General features: G+C 39.4%; 1 non-coding gene across 1 annotated transcript; it reads right to left on the minus strand.

Moving 5' to 3' along the window:
* Positions 1–2773: 2773 nt before the first annotated feature.
* On the minus strand, positions 2774–2881 carry LOC148574041 (small nucleolar RNA R71). The gene has a single exon (XR_015905748.1). It is a non-coding gene; the product is annotated as a small nucleolar RNA R71 (small nucleolar RNA).
* Between the last annotated feature and the right edge of the window lie 5697 nt (positions 2882–8578).

The raw sequence follows: 8578 nt of genomic DNA on the forward strand, positions 1-8578 counted from the left end.
AAGGAGTATGAATGATTGGATGAAGACAGTAGGAAAGCAGAGGTTCAGAAGGAACAAAAGCATCTCCATACGCTTATCTGAAATTCTCACCAATGAATTGCATAAGTATCTCCATCCTATTTTATATTTTATTTATCTTTTAATTATCAAATCTCCATAACCAATTGAATTCGCCTGACTGAGATTTACAGGGTGACCATAGCTTGCTTCAAGCCGACAATCTCCGTGGGATCGACCCTTACTCACGTAAGGTTTATTACTTGGACGACCAAGTGCACTTGCTGGTTAGTTGTGTGAAGTTGTGAAAAAGAATTAAGATTATGAACATGCGTATTAAGTTTTCAGCGCCGTCACCAAGGAATGAACGATCACGATTTTGTGCACCAAGTTTTTGGCGCCGTTGCTGGGGATTGTGCGAGTTTGGTTAACTGACGGTTCATCTTGTTGCTCAGATTAGGTAATTTTATTTTAATTTTAAGATTTTTATTTTTATTTTTATTTCTATTTTCGAAAAATTTTCAAAAAAAAAGAATTTATTAAATTATTCTATGTTCTTCAGAATTTTTAAGAATGAATTCTAGAGTTTCTTCATGATCTGTTGAAGCCTGGCTGGCTGTCAAGCCATGTCTAAATTTTTGGACTGAGGCTTCCACTTATCATGGCAAGAGTCCTTGGACTCTCATCTAATCAGCTGTTATATGCCTGATTTGTATCTGCTTAAAGCTTGGCTAGCCACTGGCCATGTCTAGTGTTTTGGACCGAAGCTTTCACTGAAAGCTTGGCTAGCTAGTAAGCCATGTCTAATTCCTGGACCGAAGCTTTAGACTAACATTGCATGATTCCTGGAATTCTTATTAAAAATCTTGAAATCCTTATTTTTCTTTTTCCAAATGATTTTCAAAAAATCCAAAAAAAATTTTTTAACAAAATCATAAAACCAAAAATATTTTGTGTTTCTTGTCTGAGTCTAGTGTTAAATTTTAAGTTTGGTGTCAATTGCATTCTTCTTATTTTCGAAAATTCATCATATGTTCTTCACGATCTTCAAATTGTTCTTGATGAATCTCCTTGCTTGATCTTTGCATTTTCATATTTTGTGTCTTTTCTTGTTTTTCATATGCATTTTCAATTTGTTAGTGTCTAAAGTTTGAAAATTTCTAAGTTTGGTGTCTTGAATGTTTTTCTTTTCTTAAAAATTTCTAAAAATAAGTCTTGATGTTCATCTTGATCTTCAAAGTGTTCTTGGTGTTCATCTTGGTATTCAAAGTGTTCTTGCATGTATTAGTTGTTTTGATTCATAATTTTCATGTTTTGTTTCAATTTTGTGTTTTTCTCTTTCTTCATTAAAAATTCAAAAATCAAAAAATATCTTTCCCTTATTTTGCTCATAATTCTCGAAAATTTGAATTGATTTAGTCATAAAGTTTTAAAATTCAATTGTTTCTTATTAGTCAAGTCAATTTTCAATTTAAAAATTCTATCTTTTTTCAAATCTTTTTCAAAAATCAAATCTTTTTCATTTTTTTCCAATATTTTCGAAAATTTTAAATTTTGATTTTCAAAATCTTTTTCTTATCTTTATTTCATATTTTCGAAAATCTCACTAACATTTAATGTTTTAATTCAAAAATTTTTCAAGTTGTTACTTGCCTATTAAGAAAGGTTCAATCTTTAAATTCTAGAATCAAATCTTTTAATTTCTTATTAGTCAAGTAATCAACTTTAGTTTCAAAAATCAAATCTTTTTAAATTTCTTTTCAATTTTTTTTTTCAAATTAAATTTTCAATCATATCTTTTTCAAAATCAATTTCAAAATCCTTTCTAACTTCTTATCTTTTCAAAAATTGATTTTCAAATCTTTTTCAATTAACTACTTGACTTTTTGTTTGATTTTAAAAGTTTTCTATTTCAATCATATCTTTTCCAAAACTCCTAACTACTTTTCTCTCTCCAATTTTCAAAAATCACTAACTTTTTTTTTAAATTCTTTTTAATTAACTAATTATTTTAAATTTCAATTTTATTTTATTTCTTTTTATATTTTTGAATTCTAATTAATTAATTTAATAAAAACAAAAATATTTTCCTTTTATTTTAATTTAAAATTCGAATTCTTCATCTTCTCTCTTCACCATTTTACTCTTCTATTCTTTTCTTTTTCTACTCACATAAAGGAATATCTATACTGTGATATAGAGGATTCCTCTTCTTTTCTGTTCTCTTCTTTTTCACATGAGCAGGAACAAGGATAAGAACATTCTTGTTGAAGTTGATCCTGAACCTGAAAGGACTCTGAAGAGGAAGCTAAGGGAAGCTAAAGCACAACTCTCTGGAGAAAATCTGACAGAATTTTTCAAAAAAGAAGGAGACATAGCCGAAACCAATAATAATGGTGGAGGTGCAAGGAAGATGCTTGGTGACTTTACTACACCAAATTCCAACTTACATGGAAGAAGCATCTCAATCCCTACCATTGGAGAAAACAATTTTGAGCTAAAAACTCAATTAGTTTCTCTGATGCAACAGAATTGCAAGTTTCATGGACTTCCATCAGAAGATCCTTTTCAATTTTTAACTGGATTCTTGCAGATCTGTGATATTGTTAAGACCAATGGGGTTGATCCCGAGGTCTACAGGCTTATGCTTTTCCCATTTGCTGTAAGTGACAGAGCTAGAATATGGTTGGACTCTCAACATAAAGATAGCCTGATCTCTTGGGATAAGCTAGTCACGGCTTTCTTAGCCAAGTTTTTTCCTCCTCAAAAGCTAAGTAAGCTTAAAGTGGATGTTCAAACCTTCAGACAAAAAGAAGGTGAATCCCTCTATGAAGCTTGGGAGAGATACAAGCAACTGACGAAAAAATGCCCTTTTGACATGCTTTCAGAATGGACCATCCTGGATATATTCTATGATGGTCTGTCTGAATTAGCTAAGATGTCATTGGACCATTCTACAGGTGGATCCATTCACCTAAAGAAAATGCCTGCAGAAGCTCAGGAACTCATTGACATGGTTGCAAATAACCAGTTCATGTACACTTCTGAAAGGAATCCTGTGAGTAATAGGACGCCTCAGAAGAAGGGAGTTCTTGAAATTGATGCTCTAAATGCCATATTGGCTCAGAACAAAATATTGACTCAGCAAGTCAATATGATTTTTCAGAGTCTGAATGGATTGCAAGCTGCATCCAACAATACTAAAGAAGCATCTTCTGAAGAAGAAGCTTATGATCCTGAGAATCCTGCAATAGCAGATGTGAATTACATGGGAGAACCTTATGGAAATACCTATAATCCCTCATGGAGAAATCATCCAAATTTCTCATGGAAAGATCAACAAAAGCCTCAACAAGGCTTTAATAATGGTGGAAGAAACAGGTTTAGCAATAGCAAGCCTTTTCCATCATCCACTCAACAACAGGCAGAGAATTCTGAGCATAATCCATCTAGCTTAGCAAATATAGTCTCTGATCTATCTAAGGCCACTTTAAGTTTCATGAATGCAAAAAAGGTCCTCCATTAGAAATTTGGAGGCACAAGTGGGCCAGCTGAGTAAAAGAGTCACTGAAACCCCTCCTAGTACTCTCCCAAGCAATACAGAAGAGAATCCAAAAAGAGAGTGCAAGGCCATTACCTTACTTGATGTGGCCGAACCCAAAGAGGAGGAGGAGGACGTGAATCCTAGTGAGGAAGACCTCCTAGAACGTTCACTGACCAATAAGGAGTTTTCCTTTGAGGAACCAAAGGAATCTGAGGCTCATCTAGAGACCATAGAGATTCCATTGAACCTCCTTTTACCATTCATGAGCTCTGATGACTATTCATCTTCTGAAGAAGATGAAGACATTGCTGAAGAGCAAGTTGCTCAATATTTAGGAGCAATCATGAAGCTGAATGCCAAATTATTTGGTAATGAGACTTTGGAGGATGAACCTCCGTTGCTCATCAAGGAACTAAATGCCTTGGTTCAGCAAACTCTACCTCAAAAGAAACAGGATCCTGGTAAATTCCTAATTCCCTGTAACATAGGCACCATGACCTTTAAGAAGGATCTGTGTGACCTTGGGTTAGGCATAAACTTAATGCCACTCTCTGTAATGGAGAAACTGGGAATCTTTGAGGTACAGGCTGCCAATTTCTCATTAGAGATGGCAGACAAATCCATGAAAATGGCTTATGGACAAGTAGAGGACGTGTTAGTAAAGGTTGAAGGCCTTTACATCCCTGCTGATTTCATAATCCTAGACACTGGGAAGGATGATGATGAATCCGTCATCCTTGAAAGACCCTTCCTAGTCACAGCAAAAGCTGTGATTGATATGGACAGAGGAGAGTTGGTCCTTCAACTGAATAAGGACTACCTTGTGTTTAAGAGTCAAGGTTCTCCTTCTGTAACCATGGAGAGGAAGCATGAAAAGCTTCTCTCACTACAGAGTCAACCAAAGCCCCCACAGTCAAACTCTAAGTTTGGTGTTGGGAGGCCACAACCAAACTCAAAGTTTGGTGTTGAACCCCCACATTCAAATTCTAAGTTTGGTGTTGGGAGGTTGATAAACCCATATTTCATGAGTTCTTTTGTGCTTAATTAGAGTGATTTATTCAACTCTTCACCTACTTATTCACATTAATTGCATAGTTTTACCTTCCCTTCCTTATTATGTCATATTGTGAAAAACATGTTTCCTAAGCTTTAAAAATTAATTATTTTAATTACCTTTATTTCCATTCGATGCCGTGATTAGTGTGTTGAGTAGTTTCAGATTTTCTAAGGCAGAATGACTTAAAGGATGGAAAAGGAAACATACAAAAATAGAAGGAGAAAGCAAAACAGAGCTTTGAAGGAAACTGGTATTCACGCGATCGCATGGATGACGCAATCGCGTGCCAAGCACGAATCAGCAGCGACGCGGCCGCATGACTGACGCAACCGTGCGCCTTAAGCAGAACGCACATGACGCGGTCGCATGACTGACGCGACCGCGTGGAAAGGAAAAGCTCCAAATGACGCGACCGCGTGACCCACGCGGACGCGTGATAGAGGCCACACACCAGAAATTACAGAATACGCCCCCAGTGAATTGTGAAGCCCTTTTTGGCCCAGATCCAAGTATAGACAACATAGACCAGAGGTTATAAAGTGGAGGAATGCATCCATTCAGAGAGAGCTCGCATATTTTACCTTTCAATGATTTAGATTTAGTTGATAGGGAGATCTTCTCTCTCTCTTTTAGGATTTAGGATTTCTTCTTGTTTTAAGAGTAACTCTGGATCCCAGGTTTAATGTTCTTTTATTTTAGTTTTACTTTTATTTATTCATTCCATAATTTGAATTGATTATTATAATTTGATTTAAGAATTCTTCCATGTTACAGACAGCTATTTGAATTAATGATAATTGAGGTATTTTCAGTTTATGATTGTTCTCTTTGATTTAAGTCATCATTGCTTCCTATCTAAAGATATTTTTATGATTCCAGCAATTTTACTTTTTCCCCTTTTGGTTCTGGTTAAGAATTTAGTAACTCAACAGTTATTAAACTCAACATAATTGATAATCGTTATCTTGCTAATTGAGCTGAACTTAAGCAATCCCAACCTTTTCTTAGGAAATAAATAGGACTGTTTTTATGACATTCTTTACTAGCAAAAATCCTAACGTCAAAATGGCGCCGTTGCCGGGGAACTGCTAACGTGTGCCTTATTATTTGTTATTGTAAATATTTTTCTTTTACTTGTTTATTTTTGTTTTTCCTTTTTATCTTTATTTGCTACTATGAACTCTCACCCCTCTCGCTTTGAGTTTGGTTCTAATATTGTTAAAGGAAATAGAAGTTGCAGCAGCAATGTGCATCATGGCCAGACCAATCAAGGATGGATGGAGCCAAGAGGATCTAATCAACCCTTTAGGCAGCAACACCCTCCGAGATATCCTGGACAAAGACCATTCTACAATGCATACCCAGCTGAAAGATATGGTGGACAACCTTGTAACTACCAACAAGTCCCACCCCGTGCATATGAACCATCCTTTCAACATAACCTCGAACCACCACACTCACAAGCTTCTCTTCACCATTCGCCATCATATGATCCTTCCTTATCCCAATACCAATCCAATCGTTCCCAATCATCACCACTTTCCTTTGTATCATGTCCAAGTTCGGCAAACCGCGAAGCAAAGGATCGCCTAAAAGAAACAATAATTAAATTTCAAACAACCATTCAACAACTGGAGGAAGCACTAATTCAATGGGCCACTAGGCGCTCAAATATACAAGAATCAACCACAGCTCCATGTGGACAGCCCGATGAAGAGCGTAGCATGAAAGAAATACTAGAGACTCCAGTGGACAAGACAGAGAATGAATTCGTACTAGAACAAGTGGAAGAAGCTGTCATTGTTCAAGAAGAAGAGTTGGTTGAAGATCTAGGAGATGCTGAACTTCCTTGGGAATCCAGAATTGAGGAAAACTCCGTCCAAGATGCTACAGTTGATGCTAAGGAGGATACCGTACAATCTCCAAGGCAAGTCGTTTACGAAGAATCAGATGGAATAATCCAAGAAGCAAATTTTCTTGATGATGATAGTCACAAGTCTAGTTCTCCTAGTGATGAACTTGCGTCCGCAAGTGAATTCTTTGAGATCGACGAATTTTCCCCAAGTGAATATGAAGATGATGCGGAGGTAGATTTCTCTCAACCTCCAATCTATGACTCAAGTGATGAGGAAGACATAAAAGACTTTGACCAGGATACAGATACAATTGAAGATCTTTGCAAAGAAGTGGAAGAATTCACAGAAGAGCACAAGGAAATGGAACTTGTAGAACCACCAAAAACACCTATCCCAAGGCCATTACCACCTAATACAAGCTTCAAGTGGGTACAATCCTTAACTTATAATTTTACTTATTCACTTGAATATGGTTTGCTTGAAACAGATGGCCAACTTAGAGCTCTCTGCGGCTTTAAGAGTAAGAGGGAATTGGCTCGTACTCAGAGCTGGTGCACCAGGTTCAATAAGGTTCCACGCTTCACCTCGAAGTACACGGATTGGTATAATGCTCAATTGCATGGATCACGGAGAACGTTTGGTCACCACGGTGAGATTCTACTTTTTAACCCGCCCGAATGGAAACTTACAAATCAAAACGGAGGCGGATCTAAAAACACAGCTTGGGATCATGAATTATATTCTGACATTCGTCATCCCGGGAGGCTGAATATCTGTTTGAAGCTGCTCAGAAGCTTTACATGCCTAGTTTGGGACCCCGGAGGCTATTGACATTCCAAGCACTGGTGGAAATTTTTGGACGAATTTAAACATAAGCCACCATAAAAGGATACTCTGCCAATGTCCAACTTAAGGACTTTAACTAAAAGTGCTAGGTGGGAGACAACCCACCATGGTATGGTCGCTTCTTTCTCAATCTATTTCTTGTTTATTGCTTTCAATTTACCTTTTTTTATTTTAACATTAACCTGGAATCATGCATAGCATTCATGTTAATGACTGCATCCTGCATTAAAAAAAAAGGATGCACGACGCGACCGCATGCCCCATGCGATCGCGTCATATCACGAAAAACACCACCCATGCGACCGCGTGACCCACGCGGCCGCGTGATATATATATCGGCGTAAGGATCCAACGAACAGAAAGTTAGGCTGGAATCGTGCGGCCCCTGTGCGTTTCGCCCAAATTGGCCCACGCGATCGCATGCCCCATGCGACCGCGTCACTTGCACAATACCAATCCCACGCGACCGCGTGAGCAACGCGATCGCGTCACATGGATTGCACATCACCCAAAAAGGAGACAGAGAGTTGCGCTAAAACGGCGCTGGAGTCGTGCGTTTAGCACAAATTCCAGCGATGCGATCGCGCGACCCACGCGATCGCATCACCCTTCTTCCCCCTCTCATGCGATCGCGCACCCCACGCGATCGCGTCACTCCCATCTTCGTCCCAACCACGCGACCGCGTGCCCCACGCGGCCGCGTGGATTCGAAAATATAACCCCCACAGCCTGCGAACCCTATCAGTCGCGAGCCCCCCCACCCCCAGCCCTCTCCTCCCTCTCTGATCCCTCTCCCTCCAACCACCACCCAGCACCACCCAGCCGCCACCACCGGCCACCCAAACGCCGCCACCACCCCGTACGCCGCCGCCCCAACCCCCTCCCCTCCCTTCTTCTCCCTTCCTCCTCTCTCCTCCCCTCTCCACCACTGCCTCCACGACCACCGCCCCCACCGCCAGCCACCCAGCCGCGCCCCCTCTCTCTCCGCCACCCAACCGCACCCCCCTTCTTCTATCACCAACCTAAAACCCTCGCCGCCACTGCCCCCATCAGCAGCCACCGTGACACCATGCCCCGCCACCGTGCCGGACGCCGCCGCAACCACCTTCTTCCCCGTTCCACCCCTTCCGCCTACGAGGTTCCGCAAAACGCAACCCCCTTTTATCCGTTTGTCATTTTTTCTGTACTCTTTTTTTTCGTTTCTGTTCATCATTAGGATAGATAGATATGCATGCTGTAGTGGATTTTTAGGTTGTTAGGTAGCTTAGGCTGTGGTTA

This window comes from Arachis ipaensis, chromosome B2 (assembly GCF_059453495.1).
Source record: "Arachis ipaensis isolate K30076 ecotype BB chromosome B2, ASM5945349v1, whole genome shotgun sequence".
NCBI classification, from domain to species: domain Eukaryota; kingdom Viridiplantae; phylum Streptophyta; class Magnoliopsida; order Fabales; family Fabaceae; genus Arachis; species Arachis ipaensis.